The sequence below is a fragment of the Agelaius phoeniceus genome, assembly GCF_051311805.1.
Source record: "Agelaius phoeniceus isolate bAgePho1 chromosome W unlocalized genomic scaffold, bAgePho1.hap1 SUPER_W_unloc_1, whole genome shotgun sequence".
NCBI lineage: Eukaryota > Metazoa > Chordata > Aves > Passeriformes > Icteridae > Agelaius > Agelaius phoeniceus.
In genome coordinates, this window is record NW_027509866.1 from 654,037 (window position 1) to 671,216 (window position 17,180).

Sequence of the window (17,180 nt, forward strand, 5' to 3'; positions counted from 1 at the left end):
TTTGCCATCCTGGCCTCCAATTCTCTCCTCCAAGGAGTCCATGAGGAGCCTATGTTGGGGATGGACCTCAGTGGGTCCTATTAATGCCTCGAGACACTTTGGGGTTTTCTTCTGACTTTGACTCCTGGAAAGGTTTGTGCAATCTCCTCTCAGGCCCTGAGGTTCCAGGGCTCAGCTCCAAATGCTCCACAGGCCTCATTAGGATCAAGCAAGTCCTGTCAAACCATGGCTCTGCCTTGATTTCCCTCTGCTCTGGAGCAGTTCATTAGGAAGATTTCCTTTTACGTTTATGGAGAAATATTTCAAAGAGCTTCTAAGAAAAATGTAATCCTATTTTAAACAGTGTATTTTATTACTGTTCTCTTTAGAAAAGAGCTGATTGCAGCATTCTGTGCTTGGTATTGATCCAGGGTCTCTCCTAAGGAGTTCTGGCCATGTCAGTGAAGTTTTACCTTGAGAACTGACCCAGAGTGGACAACCTTGCCCCACATTATTGAACCCCATGTGAGAAACGATTTTCACTTTCAAAAATGTAAATGCTTTATTGAGACCATATCAAAATAAAACAGAAGACTGAAGAAAGAAAAGGATACAGCAGCAGGAGCAAAGAATTCAGTGTGCTCAGGATTCAGGATTGTGTGCTCATCTACAAAATGGATGTTCTGTCTTTTATACCTCCATCTCCTCCCAAAGTCTTGTCAATCGACTCCTTCTTCACTGTCCAGTGGTGGAGATCACTGTCTCACACCTTGATTGGAGGTCAGGTGCTGCCATAGTCACAAGCCAACCCTCCCAAATGCCCCAACTACTGAGGCCATCCTGTGATAACAATGCAAGGGGAAGGGGAAGGATAACTATACATCTACAAAACTTCTCTTAACATAGATTTAATATTCACCCCTTAATTGTGAGAGTCAACCGTAGGATTACTCATCCATAACAAGCCCCCCCTTTTCTTTTTCTAAAAGTCACTTGTTTGAAAAATTAAGTAAAAAAACTTTCTCTCTCTCTCTAATGTCATGCCAGCATCTGTTGATGTTGGCAAGGACAGTGGGAACAGGAGAAAAAATCTCAGGTTTTCCTTAGACACACTCATTAGGAATGGGCAAAAGGGCATCCCAGAGGTCCCGTAGGGCTTTGACTCCCATCTACCGTGCCTGTGTGGCTGCTACCCATAGTTGGTGCATCTTAGGGGTGAGTACAGAGGCCAACTCGGTCCTGCCCTCCAGTCCCTGTTGAATTAAAAGACAACTAAGGAATTACAGAGGTCTGGAATGGCCTTTTGTCCCAACCTTACCATGCCTATGGTGTTGCTACCCACAGCAGGGCTATGGAGCCTTCTTGGTAGCAAACAAAGGGGCCAACCCGGCCTTGCCCTCCTTCCTTTGTCTTATTTTCTTGAAGAAGCTGTCCCATTACCTTTTACAGTCCCTTGTGTACTTCTCCTCAACAGCTGCTGGTAATTCTCACCCATGAAAACAGGAAGACAGTTCTTGAGCTGGTTGGTGGAAGCTTGACTCTACTTTTTGGGCATCTTGGTGTTTTCCTGGTTGTCTCTCAGTCTCTGCTTGAGAGTCAATCTTGTTTCACCCAGCCTGGATGTTATAGTCCACTCTTTGGGTTCTTCTCCTGGGCCTTTGACTCTGTTGCCATCCCCGCTCTGCAGCTCGCACGGCCGATTCGGTGCTGAGCAGTACCTGAAAGGGACCTTCCCACTGAGGAGTTAGAGGCTGATCTCTCCATGACTTAATCATCACCCAATCCCCAGGATTAATATTATGGATTCTGAAATCCAGGGTGGTAGTTTGAGGAATTGCCCCTTTATGTCTTACCCTTTTAAGGTTTGTGCTATAGACATCACTTATTTCTTGGCATTGGCTTCCCCTTCCTCATAGGTGGCAGCCTTCTGGGGTGAGGTCAGGAAGGGAAACCCAAACATCATTTCATAGGGTGGGACCCCCAGATCTGACTGGGGTTGGGTTCTAATTCTTAATAAGGCCAAAGGGAGACATTTTATCCATGACATTTGGGTTTCAATCATTAGCTTCACTAGAGCTCTTTAGAGAGTTTGATTCATTCTCTCAACCTGACCAGAACTCTGTGAATGCCTTGGAGTGTGTAATTCCCATTTTACTCCCAGGGCCTGAACAATTTTCTGCAATATCTTTGATGTGAAATGAGTTCCCCGGTCTGAATCAATCCTGTTTGCCATCCCATATTGGGGAATAATTGAATCTAGAAGTGTTTTACTCACAACATTGGCATTGGCTTTCACAGTGGGTACCACCTCTACCCAATGAGTCACGTAATCTGCTATCACTGGCAAAAACTTCCACCATTGTACCTGGGGAAGCTCAGTAAAGTCTCCTTGGATGTTTTGGAAGGGTCATAAGGCCAGTTCTTGCCCTCCTGTGGGTGTTTTCCCCATGATTTTCTTATTCACTTGTTGACATACCACACACTGTTCAGTTACTTGCTTAGCGATTCTGAAAATTCATGTGCATCCCCAATTCCTTAGAAATTGATCACTTAGTGCTTGTGTACCCCAATGTGTTGTTCCATGTATGCATTCTAGCATTTTCCTGGCAAAGGGTTTATTATTATTTCCTTCCATCTGCTCATTTCCCTTTGTTATCTTTCTTGGCTCCTATTTTAAGGAGTTCTTCCTCTTCTGTCCCACTGAATACAGGGACTTTTTGCATTTCTCTCATGGGTGTTAATACTATTATTAGTTTTTCTGTCTCTGATTCAGTTGCATTTTTAGCTTCTAAATCAGCTAAATTGTTCCCTTGTGCCCATTTTTGTTGTCCTTCAACATAAACCACCACTACTTCCTCTAGTAATTGTGAGGTTTCTAACTCTTCTAAAGGAAATTTTTCATTAATCAGTCCCTTTCCCTTTGAATTGAATAGCCCCCTCTCTTCCCAAATTTTGCCAAATGCATGCACTACTCCAAAAGCATATTTTCAGTCTGTATATGTTGTTCCCCTTTTCTGTGCTAATATTTCCAGAGCTTGCTTTATGGCATACAACTCACACCTTGGGCTGACCAGTTGGAAGGTAACTTTCTCTTTTCTTTGGCCATCAACCCTTCATGCACTATAGCATACCCTGATACGCTGTGCCCCTTTATTACCCATGAAGATCCATCGATGTTCAGTCGTTTTCCACCTTGGAGTGGTTGATTTGTTAGGTCCTCTCTTACTTTAGTTTGATAGTTTATAACATCTAGGCAATTATGTATTAGTTCCTCATCTGGTTCTCCATACAAAAACTGGGCAGGGTTGAGTTGGTTACTCATGATCAGCTCTAAACCATTATCGATTAAGATGGCTTCATACTTTAGCACTTGGGAATCAGTGAGCCATTTCTCAGTATTTTGGCTCAGGATACTCCTTACTGAGTTTGGGATATATATATCTTCAATTTTCCCCCAAAGGGTAATTTTTTTACTTTCTGCTATGAGTAGGGCAGTCACTGCCACAGCCTGAATGCAGGTTGGCCACCCCCAGCTGACAGGGTCTGGCAGTTTTGATAAACAGGCCACTGGTTTCCTGGATCCTCCCCAGTCCTGGGCTAACACTCCATGTGCTACCCCTCTTTCTATATCCACAAACAGACAGAAGGGTTTGTCTAATGCAGGAAGACTCTGTGCCAGTGCACTGACTGATTTTTGCTTTAAAGCTTCAAACTTTTGTTCATTGTCTTTTTCCCACCTAATCTCTTCCACTAACTTTTCATACAAGAACTGGATGGACTGCATGTATCCTTCAGTCCATAGCCTACAATATCCCAACAGGCCTAAAAACCTTCTGACTTCCCTCTTAGTTTTTGGCGGTGGGACTGAAGCAATCCCTGTAATTCTCTCAGGGTTCAGCCGCCAGCTCCCTTGACAAATCACATGTCCTTGGTATTTTACTTCCCTCTCTGCAAAATCAAGTTTCTCTTTTAATATCCAAAGTCCTTGGTCCCCCAGAAAATTTAACAACACTATGGTGGATTCCCAAACTTCTTTTTCTTCCTGTCCTGAGAGAAGCAAATAATTTACATATTGGATGAGCTTTATCTCAGGTTTGATGGAGAAGAGTTGTAGTACTTCTCCTAGGGCGTGACTGAAGAGGTTTGGGGATTCGGAAAACCCTTGGGGTAACCCAGTCCATTGAAGCTGTTGCTTCCTCCCAGAATCGAGGTCTTCTCATTCAAAGGTAAATATATCCCACTTTATCCTGCCAGTGGGCACACCCAAAAAGCATCTTTTAGGTCTATCATGCTAAACCACTGGTGTTCTGGGGGGATATTACTCAGTAGTGTATAGGGATTAGGCACTACTGGGTAAGGATTCACTGTTCTTTTGTTCACTTCTCTCAAATCTTGGACAAGCCTGTAAGTCCCATCTGACTTCTTTACTGGTAATATGGGTGTATTATGGGGGGACATACATGGTTCTAAGGTCCCTTCCTCAAGCAGGTCCTGGATCAGCTGGAATCCTTGTCTCCCTTCCAGGGAAAGTGGATATTGTTCTACCCAAACTGGATGGTTCTCATTAACTATTTTTATTACTATAGGTTTCATGTTCAATTTATCTTGGTTTTTTGGTTTTGCCCACACCATCTCATGAATTTTCTCCTCATCTTCTTCCCTTAATTGGAGAAGCTTAACTATCACTTACCCTTACTCAAGAAGCACTCCAATGTCAAACTGCACCTGTAAATCCTGTCCTAATAAATTTCACCCTGCATCTGGAACTAATAGAACATCCCTGGTTCCCATTTTCTTTGTTCCCTCAAACTTTATTTGCTTTACAAATGAGGCTTTGAACCCTTTCCCTTTAGCACCTACTACTTGCACAGTATCTTGACTCTTTCTGCACCCCTTTGGGATTCTACAAACACAAGTTCTTTCAGCCCCTGTGCCTACTAAGAATTCAAATTCTTCCTCCTGGGGATCTATTTTTAAAGTTATCAAGGGCTCCTGATGGTATTCTGTCCCCAGGAGGTAGAGCCCCTGACACCCCTAGTCTTCCACTTCTCCTTTTTGCTCAGTCTCATAGACTTCGGATCCTTTTCCTTCTGGGGGCAATTCTTTCTTATATGCCCACTCTCTTTACAGGAAAAGCAAACTGGTCCTGGGTTCCCTTGTTTCCTAAACTCTCCTTTTTGTGTCGAGGCCCAGGGGCCTGCATCCTCCCTCCACCTATCCTCCCGCACTTGGAATCTCCCTCCCTTACCTGAGTTGTTCTTTGCATGCTGGTTTCCTTCCCTAATGGCAGCTACCATTTGATTTTGCCTTGGCCTTCACTTCATCCCTTTTTACATACACCTTCTGTGCTTCCCTTAAAAGGTCTTCGAACCTCCTTTCTTGCCAACCATCTAACTTTTCTAACTTTCTCTGTCTATCTGGCCAGATGTGAGTGACAAAATTTATCTTTAGTAAGATCTGTCCAGCCACCGTGTCAGGGTCAACCCCTGAATACTGCCTTATATTTTTCCTCAACCTTTCTAAACACTCTGTGGGGGTTTCTTTGCTCTTTTGCTGCTCATTGAAAGCCTCATGGGCATTTTGGTTAAGTGGAGCTGCTTCTTTGATCCTCTTATAATCAATGTTCTATATTCCTCCATGTCTTGCCTCCCCCCAGTGCTGCTGTGGTCCCTGGTGGGGCGCACTATGGGCATTTTCAGATCCCTAGGAGGTCCTTGCACATGCTCCCTTTCCCATATTTGTATCCCAGCCGCTCGGATCATGTGTCTTTATTCTGGTGTGAACAACATAATCATTAATGATTGCATTTCCTCCCATGTATACATATTGGGCCCCAGAAACTGATCTAACTGCTCTGTGGCTGTCGTGTGTTTTAAAATGTTTATATGAGTTCAGTTGTGAAGTTGTTTATCCCTTCTATAAGTTAGAAATATGGTTTGGCCCTCGGTTCCCCCCATGTACTTCCCTCATAATGGTTTCTCCCTAAGCTGGTTACCCCTTGTTTTCCCGCCAATGGCTTTGTCCCTCAAGGTGACTGATCCCTTGATCCTTCCCTTTATGCCCTTATAAGTTTATTTCCTCCCTCCTGGTGCTGCCCACTTCTCCTGTCTATCATTGCAACCACCCCTCTTTATTTCGAGAACCTTCCGTGTCAATCATCCCTTCCTCAATGTATGATTTGCCACCAGAGGCTCTTCCCTCCCTTATGTAATCCTTATTAGTCCAGCTGTATCCCACACTCCTCCCCTGATCTCCGTTTATTGGTCACCTTGAGTCTCCTCCTGTCACGCTCATTCCCATTATCAGTGCCTCCCTAAGCCGTCCTCCTCTGACACCCATCACTGGTCCCGCCTGGGAAATAAAGCACCCTGGCATCCACACGGGTGTGCACTCTCTCCTTCCTTTATCTCGGGACTTGGTAGCCACGCTCTCGCCTGTGCCCCCCAGGCCGCAGACAGCGCCACTACCCGAGGGTTTTCGAGGAGAACCCAGGAGTGGCAGATCTTGTGCTCTCCTCCAGCCACACACCGGGAGCAGCTGGCCGGCATTAGTTCAGCTCCCGTGGCCGCAGAGCAGGCTACAGGGAAAAACCTTTTCCTGACATCCAACCTGAGCCTGCCCCGACTCAGCTGCAGCCGCTCCCTCCACTCCTGTCCCTGGGCACCAGAGGGAAGAGGTTCCCACAGCCCCAGCCAGGGACCCGCTCCCAAGGCTGCTGCCATGGCCACCAGGGCTGGCACCAGCTGGGATGCTCGGTTTCCAGGGGCTGGGCTTCAGGAATGGGATTCCCCAATTTCCTGCTCCCGCTAAAACCGCGCTGCCCTCGCTGCCCTCCCGCCTCCCATGGAAAGCACAAAAGGCAAAGATCCCGGGCTGTGAGAAGAACAATTTATTGGGAACAGCAACGAGATAAGGAAAAAAGGGAACAGAAACAATATTGATAACAGAAGGGAACAATAAAACTGTTTACAGGGAAAACTACAACATCAACTAATGGCTCTCCCCAGTTTCGTATTTCCCCTCCCTGGAAAGGACACCCTTCTCCTCAGGGAGAGAGAGAGAGAGTCCCTTTCCTGCCCCTGGCAATGACCTGAGGTGGGAGTGAATGTAATGACAGGGCCATTGCCAGACCCTCACGTTCTTCCATCCCAAATCATGTAATTGGCAGGGCCAGGAAAAGGGACAGGTGTCTTCCCAGCATGGATCACAGGGAAAATGAATCTCCAGGGCTTTTCCCAATATAGATCCTCCAATGGGGGATGAAGCTGGAGCAGTGCACGAAGCTCCTCCTGCACTTGGGGCATTTGCAGGACTTCCCTTACTGGTGTCTCTGTTGGTGTTTGGTCAGGCCAGAGCTCTGGGTGAAGCTCTTCCCACACTGGGGACACTCATAGGGCCTCTCCCCAGTGTGGATGCGCTGGTGCCTGATGAGGGTGGAGTTGTGCTTGAAGCCCCTCCCACAGTCAGGGCAGCGGAAGGGCCTCTGCTCCGTGTAAATGCGCTCATGCAGGCGGAGATTTGAGCTGGTCTGAAACCTCTTCCCACAGGTGGGACACTTGTAGGGTCTCTCCCCAGCGTGGATGCGCTGGTGGATGATGAGGTGGGAGTTGCGCTTGAAGCCCTTCCTGTAATCAGGGCAGCGGAAGGGCCTCTCCTCTGTGTGAATCTGCCGGTGCCTGGCGAGATCAGAGCTGGTCTGAAACCTCTTCTGACACTGGGGACACTCGTAGGGCCTCTCCCCAGTGTGGATGCGTTGGTGGATGATGAGGGCAGAGCTGCAGCTGAAGCCCTTCCCACACTCCCCACACTCGTAGGGCCATTCCCCAGTGTGGATCATCTGGTGGCTGATCAGGGTGCTGCTCTGCCTGAAGCTCTTCCCACACTCCAAGCACTTGTGGGCCTTCTCCCCATCATGAAGCTGCTCATGGACCACCAGCTCTGAGCTCTGGATGAAGCTCTGTCCACCTTCCTGGCTCCGGATGGGTCTTTCCTCCTCAGAACACACTGGGCTGGGTTTGCAGCCCCTCCTCCTGTGTAATCTCTGGGGCTTTTCCTCCACGTTGGAATTCTGCACCGTGGAGCCACTCAAAATGGCCTCTTCCATGATGTTCTGCTGTGGGGATTTGTCCTCCCTGGTCTCTATCCTCAACTCCTTCCCTGGGGGAGGAAGGACAAGGAGAGGATGGGATTTGCCTCCGTGCCAGAGGGAAGGGGAAGGAGATCCCCCCAGTGCATCCCCGGCAGGACGGGGTTGGAAGCAGGGTTGTCCTGCAGCCAAGGGCTCTGCTGGGCTGGGAGATGGAGCAGGAGAGAGAGGGAAAGGGGCACTGACTTCCTCCTCACCTGCCTGGCTGTCCCAGGGCATTGTGTGAGTTTGAAAAGAAAGGGGTCTGCTACGGAAGGCAGGAGACTCCCTTGAAATGGAAAATATTAATCCCTTCACTTGGAATTATAATTTTCAAAACAAGAGGCTGTCAAGCAAAGTCTTTGGGAATAGGAATAACAGTTCTTCAGAAGGAAAATTAAAAATACAAATGCAGTAGTACTAAAAACTACTTACAGAGTAAGAATACGACCTGACACCCTGTGGGTCAGAGTGTTGGTAGCACTCCTGTTAAATGGTGGCTGCAGTGCTCCTGTAGGGACATGTTTGGTTCTGTTGGAGCAGTGATCCTGTAGAAGGGTGGAGTTTTTCTCTGAAGGTCCAGTTGTGGCGTCGATCGGCCTGGTCTTCTTCTGGGATCCAGTGGAGCTGAAAGCTGCTCTTCTGGGAATCTTGTGGGAGAAGGCTGACTCTGTTGTTCACATTCTCAGATTATATCCCGGTAGGAATGCTTGGCTCCTCCCTCTGGGCAGATCTTCTCACAATGGGATGATGGAATTTTTATCAGTGACACTCAATGGCCCATTAACAGAAGATATCTCCCTGGAGGGAGGATTCATGTGGAAGAGATAAAGTAAACTGCTCAATTAACAGATGATAATTGCCCCAGCTTTAACAGAGGGTAATTGAATACACACCCAGCTAAACCTGAGACACTGTTCCAGCCTTGGAAAGCAGGATTTGGTACCAGGATTCTTTAGGGAATGCAACCCTGATTGAAGGCAGAGATAGAATCTCCAGAGCCTGCAGCCAGAAATGGACAGTTGTGTGATACTCATTTCAACATCTTCTCTTTTGGAATTATTGACTAATGATTATTTGCTTTGCCTACCTAATATTTTTGTAATTTTTTGCAAATTTGCATTATCTAAATTACACTGTTCCTTAAGTTAAGTTGGTGTCTGTGTCTTTGGTGCGGGCTCTGCCCACTGGCGAAACAGGGCCCAATCCTGCCTAAGCGTTACCTGGGGAGACAAAACCCTCACTGCAAATGTGCCCCCTTCCTCCTTGTTCCCCACACTTCATGCACTGATCATGATGTCCTATGCTCTGGGCTATCCCTGGGGTCAGCTGGGATCTCCTGTCCTGGCTGTGTCCCCTCCCAAGCTCCCCCACAGCCTCAGCCGCTCCCCAGCGTGGCCGAATGAGGGGCAGGACAGGCCCTGGCTCAATGAGAGCTCAGCAAGAACAAAACCATCTCTGCGTGCTCAGCCCTGTGCTCAGCCCCCGGGCCTGGCATTTCCTCCACTGCCACCCCAGACCCCCCTTTCCCACCCCTCTGCCCCACGGCCGCCGCAGCACCGGCTGACAATAGAAGCAATTCTGTGGCAATTCCAAGTTTCCTTGGTTCCTGCACAGCTCCAGCTCAGCTGCTGGCAGGTTACAATTAAAGAAAAGTGCAAATTCGGCCCAATACAGATATTATTAAAAGGAAGGGAAAGCTCTGTGTAGCTGTCACAAAGGTGACAGGGATGAAGAGAATAATGATTCTCACATTTGGAAAAAACCCAAGCCTGGGAATTCAGTAATTATTTGGGAATTTAGCTACTTGAGCTGGGCTTCTTGTAGCACTTTTAGCAGCCTTATGTTCCTCACCATGTGGTGAAAGAACCTTCTCAGTCTTGATGCTATCATTTGCTCCATTTCCTCCAGTGATTTTAACAAACTTTTCAAGGAGGGACAACAAAATATTTTCTTTACACTCCAGTCCCACAACAGCCATTTTCCTCATCAGTTCTCCCATAGGTCACTCAGACGAAGCTGCGACAGTTTCCAAGAGTTCCTCCAGAGAGACCCACGACCTCCTCAGAGGAGGGAACCATGCTGTTGTCAAAGGCAACTGGGGTCAAAGAACAGTGCCCTGAACTCACTGTGCCAAAATAATTTTGCAATCTGGTTAAGGAAATATTAGAGAGATGCCATTTGCCCTGGAGCACGGCAAGTGTGACATTGTCCCCTGTGTGTGTGGCCTTCCCGGGGTGGGGGTTTTACACCTGAGCCAGTTTGGGTAAGGGGGGTGGTGTTCACCCCCTGAGCAGGGATTCCCCCACTGTTTCAGGCTGCAATGTAAGATGGAACCAAATGCATGTTTTCAATGCCCATCTTCATCAACTGCTCTAAACAGGTGGGGCAGTGTTCTTGATCTCTTCCATGACTCAGCCCTGATAACGCCCTCCAGGGGAGATATCTTCTGGGAATGGGCCATTGAGTGTCACTGCAGGACTGATCAAATTCCATCCTCCCATTGTGGGATGCTCCGCCCAGGGGGAGGATCCAAGCATTCCTACCTGCATATAACCTGAGGCTCTCAACACCAGGAGCAGCTTGCCTACTGGATTCCCAGAGGACAAGAGCTCCAGAACCACCACTGGACCTTCAGAGGGAGACCAGACCCTTCTACAGGATCACTGCTTGGACAGAATCACGCTCATCACTCCAACAGGACTGCAGCCACCATTTAATGGGACTGCTGCCACCACCCTGACCAGCAACAGGGTGTCAGGTTATATCCTGACTCTGTCAGTTTAAGGCAGTGTTTCTGTATCATTGCCTTGATCTTCTTTTCTTATTAAATTGTAATTCTGGTTTAGACTCTCCCCCAGGTTTGTCTTCAAACCAGTACAAAATTCAATGCGCTCATCCCTTGCTTTCCTCCCAAAACAGGATTTCACATCCCCAAACCTTTGCCAGATGGAGGAGGAGGCTGCAAGGAAGAGGAAGGAGGCCCGGGACACGCAGGCAGGTGAGGAGGCAGTCAGTGCCCCTTTCCCCCTCTCTCCTGCTCCATCTCCCAGCCCAGCACAGCCCCCGGCTGCAGGACAACCCTGCTGCTAACCCCGTCCTGCTGGGGATGCACTGTGGGGATCTCCTTCCCCTTCCCTGTGGCATGGAGGCAAATCCCATCCTCTCCTTGTCCTTCCTCCCCCCGGGAAGGATCTGAGGATGGAGACCAGGGAGGAGAAATCCCCACAGCAGAAACTCATGGAAGAGGCCATTTTGAGTGACTCCAGGGCACAGGAATCCAATGGGGAGGAAAATCCCCAGAGATCCCACAGGAGGAGGGGCTCCAAACCCAGCCCAGGGTGCTCTGAGGAGGAAAGACCCACCCTGAGCCAGGAAGGTGGACAGAGCTTCAGCCAGAGCTCAGAGCTGGTGGTCCATGGGCAGCTTCATGATGGGGAGAAGGCCCACAAGTGCTTGGAGTGTGGGAAGAGCTTCAGGCAGAGCAGCACCCTGATCAGCCACCAGATGATCCACACTGGGGAATGGCCCTACGAGTGTGGGGAGTGTGGGAAAGGCTTCAGCTGCAGCTCTGCCCTCATCATCCACCAACGCATCCACACTGGGGAGAGGCCCTACGAGTGTCCCCAGTGTCAGAAGAGGTTTCAGACCAGCTCCAGTCTCCTCCAGCACCAGCAGATTCACACTGAGGAGAGGCCCTTCTGCTGCCCCAGCTGTGGGAAGGGCTTCAAGCGCAACTCCACCCTCATCACCCACCAGCGCATCCACGCTGGGGAGAGGGAGAGGCCCTACGAGTGTCCCCAGTGTCAGAAGAGGTTTTACACCAGCTCTGATCTCCTTCTGCATGAGCGGATTCACACAGATGAGAGGCCCTTCCGCTGCCCTGACTGTGGGATGGGCTTGAAGCGCAACTCCCACCTCATCAGGCACCAGCGGATCCACACCGGGGAGAAGCCCTACAAGTGTGGGGAATGTGGGATGAGCTTCCGCCAGAACTCTAACATGATCTCCCACCACAAGACCCACACCAGGGAACGGCCCTATGAGTGTGGGGAATGTGGGAAGAGCTTTAGGCAGAAGTCTCTCTTGATCTGCCACCAGAGGATCCACACTGGGGAAAGGCCATACAACTGCGGGGAATGTGGGATGACCTTTAGTAGGAAGACCCAAATGATCATCCACCAAATGATCCACACAGGGGAGAGGCCCTACCAGTGCCCCGAGTGTGGGAAGAGGTTTCACACCAGCTCTCAGCTCCTCCAGCACCAGCGCATTCACACGGATGAGAGGCCCTTCCACTGCCCCGACTGCGGGAAGGGCTTCAAGCACAACTCCACCCTCGTCACCCACCGGCGCATCCACACTGGGGAGAGGCCCTACGAGTGTCCCCAGTGTGGGAAGAGCTTCACCAGCAGCTCTCACTTGAGCAGACACCAACGGAGCCACCAGTAAAAGAAGCCCTGCACATGCCCCAACTGCAGGAACAGCTTCATGCACTGCTCCAGCTTTATCCCCCACTGGAGACCCCACGTTGGTCAGAGTCCTGGTGATCCATGTTCCCTGTGATCCATGCTGGGAAGACATCTGTCCCTTTTCCTGCCCCTGCCAATGACATGATGTGGGGTTGGAGAACATGATGGTCTGGCCATGGCCCTGTCATTACATTCACTCCCACCTCAGTTCATTGCCAGGGGCAGGAAAGGGACTCTCTCTCTCTCTCTCCCTGAGGAGAAGGGTGTCCTTTCCAGACAGGAGGAAATACATTGCCAGGAAGACCTAGTTGTTGATGTTGTAGTTTTCTCTGTAAATAGTTTTACTTATCCCTTCTGTTATCAATATTGTTTCTGTTTCTGTTTGTTCTTTATCTCGTTGCTGTTCCCAATAAATTGTTCTTATCCCAGCCTGGGATCTTTGCCTTTTTTGCTTTCCACGGGAGGCGGGAGGGCAGCGAGGGCAGCGCGGTTTTAGCAGTAGCAGGAAATTGGGGAATCCCATTCCTGAAGCCCGGCCCCTGGAAACCGAGCATCCCAGCTGGTGCCAGCCCTGGTGGCCATGGCAACCACCACTGGCATGGGGTCTCCATGGAGCTGCCAAGGGACTGAGCATAGGAACAGGGGGCTGGTGATGGTTGCCTGCTAAGGATCAGATTTGTCACAGGCCCTCAGAAGGGTTCCATGGGGACTTTCCAAGAATCTCCAGGCTGTTCCAAAGCTGGAATGTCACAGGCAGAGACAGGGGCTCCATGGAGACCTCCGAGGGGTTTCTAGGATGGTAAAGAGCCCTGTGGTCAGAGGCAGTCACAGCCATTCCATGGTGACATCCCAGGAGTCCCCAGGCTGCCAAAGAGCTGGGATGTCCCAGACACTCACATGGGTTCCTGTGATGGGCACAGTGGGAGCTTCAGGCAACATTTATTAGAGAAGCTCCTGTTGGGTCACGAGGTGCAGAAACGATCCCCAATGCTCCCCATAGATCCCCAAATGTCACTGTTGTATCAGTGTTCCGTGCTTTCTTTCCAATGGAAAACAACCATCCTTATCCTCCAGGTGTCCATGTCTGAAATTGGGATTCCACCTCCAAAATTCTGTATATCCAAGGGTTGCTCCCAGGCACAATCTGCCAGTACCATCAAGCCTGGCTGGCCTTGACCTCTGGTGACTGCCCCTGCAACACTGGGGCTGGGTTCTTTCCTTCCCATGGAGAACACTGGGACACTGTGGGGACCTCATGGAACCATGGGGATCATTGTGGCACCCCTGGAGGCCATGGAACCAAGGGGCCGTGGTGACACCGCGGGGCTTCATGGAACCCAGAGACCATTCTGGCTCTGTGGGGCCTGATGGAACCATGGAGACCATTGGGACCCTTCAGGGCCTGGTGTCACCAAGGGGGCATTATGACACCTCAGGGCCTCAGGGAAGCAAAGGACCATTGGGACACTGTGGGGCCCCATGGAACCGAGGGAACATGGAACAGGCCTGGCTGGCTTGGCCTCCCAGGGGCCACCTGACAGCTCTGGCTGATGTTGCAATGTCAAGGAATGCCTCTCATCAGCTCCTGGAACACTGGGGCTCTGTGCTTTCCTTGCTATAGAAAAGAACTGTCCCTCTTTTTAAATGTCCATTGCCAAAATTGGTATTCTCTCTAAAAATTTTCCTATATGCAAGGGTTTCTCTCAGAAAAAAACCTGCCACTTCTGGCTGGCCTTGTCCTCTGGTGGTCACTCTCTTCTGCCTGGCAAACACTGGGGCTCTGTTCCTTCCTTCCTACGGAAAAGAACCAACCTTCATGTCCATGGTCCATGGCCAAAATTAGAATTTGGCTTCCCAAATTCCATATATCCAAAGATTGCTCCCAGACAAAAGTAGTAAGGACAGACAGGTCAGGCTGGCCATGTCCTCTGGTGATTTTCTTAGACTCTGAGTTGAATGCTTTCAGTTGAAAAAACCTTGGAAAGGGGCCAGAGATCTCCCAAGAAGGGTTTTTGAGGTCTTGGACACATGACCGATACATATGGACAAAGGAGCTCTGGGCTCTGTGCTGTTGTGGTGATTTTGCATCATGGAAGTGATGTTCTAAGAGAAGCTGCTAGCAGTTTCATCTGTGTCTGACAAAAAAACCAATCAGTAATCAGCTTTGAGAATTGACAATCTGTTAAACCACTAAGGAAACTGTACACACCTCTGTGAAGACACATGTTAAAGATGGGAAAGCCTGGGAGGGTCTCTTTCCCTTCTGGCTGGCACAGAGGTAACAAGGCTGACCCGGCCCCGTCTCAGCCAGGCCAGGCCGGGTGGCTCCTGCCGTGGGGCCGGGCCCCTTCCCAGGGACCCCGCCAGGCCCCATCGGCTGCCGGGCAGGGCAGGGGAGGCCGCGGGGCCGAGGCCGGGCCGGGCCATGGCTGCAGTTGGGAACATCTGGGCCCTGCTGAGCCCTGCCCCGCCGCCAGCCCGGGCCCAGCCAGGATCCGCCGGGCCCCAGGAGCAGCCCCGGGCCGGGCCGGCTCGGCCAAGATTCTGCCACCCTTGCGCTTCAGCCGCAAGCCCCGGGCAGGGGCAGGAGAAGCCATCGGTCCCGGCCGTGCTGCTGCTGTGCTCTGGCCTGGCTGCTGAGATCCTGGCCCTGCCCCAGCGCGGCCCATCCTGACACAGCCCCAGCGCAGCCGCTGCAGAAACCTCCATCGTAAAACAGCTCCGGCCGCAAGCACGGAGCCCGGCCGGGGACACGGAACCATCTGCAGGCCCCGGGTGAGATATGAACTCTTTCAGTGCTTCCATCCTCCCTCCAGTGAGAGAAAAGGACAAACTGCAGGCACAGAGAGGAGCAACATGAAGACACCGAGGTCGCTGAAGAGGAAGTTGAGCCCCAGATGGGAGGGATGAGGAGATGCCTTGATCTGGGGGCTGAAATCCTCTTGTAAACCTATGGGGAAGGATGTAATTGATACATCAGACTCTCTTTTTCCCTATAACTAATTGAAAATATGGGTAGATGACTTGTTCAGCAAAAACCTCCATGCTAAAGTAGGCAAATGTTGAAGTAGCTGTGATCCCATCAGAAGTTTAAACAGAGAAAGAGAGAAGAGTAATGAGATCCTGTGCTATCAGGGAGAGAAGAAGAAGATCTCTGTTCTCAGAGATGAAGATGATTTCAGAAATAGGTGAAGAGAATCTTTGCTCTTGAACAGCTCATCTTTAAACTCATAACCCATAAGTTGACATTGCCCATAAACACAGCTGTGGGGAAAGCTGTGAAAAATGGGAGGGACTTCACAATTGCAGATTTTCTGGGCAGCTGCTATTCATGGGAATTGAGAGCCACAAGAGAACTTTTTTCTTATGGAGAAGTCTCCATAGCATGAAAGAGAGACTCCTCTCCCTAAGTGAACTGAAGAAAGACTGTTCTAGATGGTGTAAACTGACTGAAACTTTCAGGTTTTGTCTCCTTGCATTGTCAGTAAGAAAGAAAAGGTTGTAGTTGTAGGGAGAGGAGAAGTGTTCAGATTCTTATTATTCTTTCTTCTATTTACTGGTAATAAACTTTTCAATATACCCCTTTAAAATTTTGAGCCTACTTTGCCTTTCTCCTAATCCTATCTCACAGCAGGAAATGAGTAAATATATTCCAGTGAGTGCAATGGTAATTAGCCAACACTGATCCCACTGCACTAATAGATGCATTGGCTGAGAAATCTCAAATTAGCAAACCAAACTCACTCCAGATACATTCCTGATAAACTGCATTAGAGCAGAGGGAAATCAAGGCGGAGCCATGGTTTGTCAGGACTTGCTGCATCCTGATGAGCCCCGTGGTGCATTTGGAGCTGAGCCCTGGAACCTCAGGGCCTGAGAGGAGATTGCAAAAACCTTTCCAGGAGTCAAAGTCAGAGGAAAACCCAGAAGTGTCTCAGAGCTTGAATGGGTCAAACTGAGGTTCATCCCCCACCCAGGCTCCTCCTGGACTCCTTGGAGGAGAGAATTGGAGGCCAGGATTGACCAAAAACCTTTCAGAGTCTCAATGTGGAAAGGAAATTCCAAACTACCTTAAAAATTTTGAGAAGCTCAAAGCATTACTGAGCCCCACTGAGTGCCAATGCAAAGCTCTCCAGGGACTCATTAAAGCAGATAATTGGGGCCATGATTGCACAAACCTCTCACAGAGTCTCTATCAAAAGGGAAACACCAAGTACCTTCAAATAACTGAAGTACCTCGAAGTATTAATGAGCCCACTGAGTGTTGTTACTGACAAAGCCTCTCCAGGGACTAATTACAGCAAGAGGCCAGGATTGCAGAGACCTCTCAGAGACTCCAAGGCAAAAGCCAAAGCCAAAGTCCTTTGCAAAACCTGCAGTCCCTGCAGGGAGCATGAAGGAGCCCCCAGGGCCATTGCTGAGCAAGGCTCCCCAGGGACTCCTTGCAGCAGATCCTTGAGGCCACTGGGATGTGGGCTAGGGGGGGATGCTGAGGGCAGCACAAGGGGCTGACAGTGCCCAGCCTGGCTGGGGCTGTGCCAGGAGGCCCCAGGGCCTCAGCACAAGGTGTCTCCTCCCAGCCCTTGCTGGCACAGACCCTGCTG

At 49.8% G+C, this 17,180-nt stretch overlaps 1 pseudogene; it reads left to right on the forward strand.

Annotated features, from left to right (window-relative positions):
- The window catches only part of LOC143692429 (uncharacterized), a 58,561-nt pseudogene extending 41,962 nt beyond the window's left edge, over nt 1-16,599 (forward strand).
- Nucleotides 16,600-17,180: the final 581 nt, after the last annotated feature.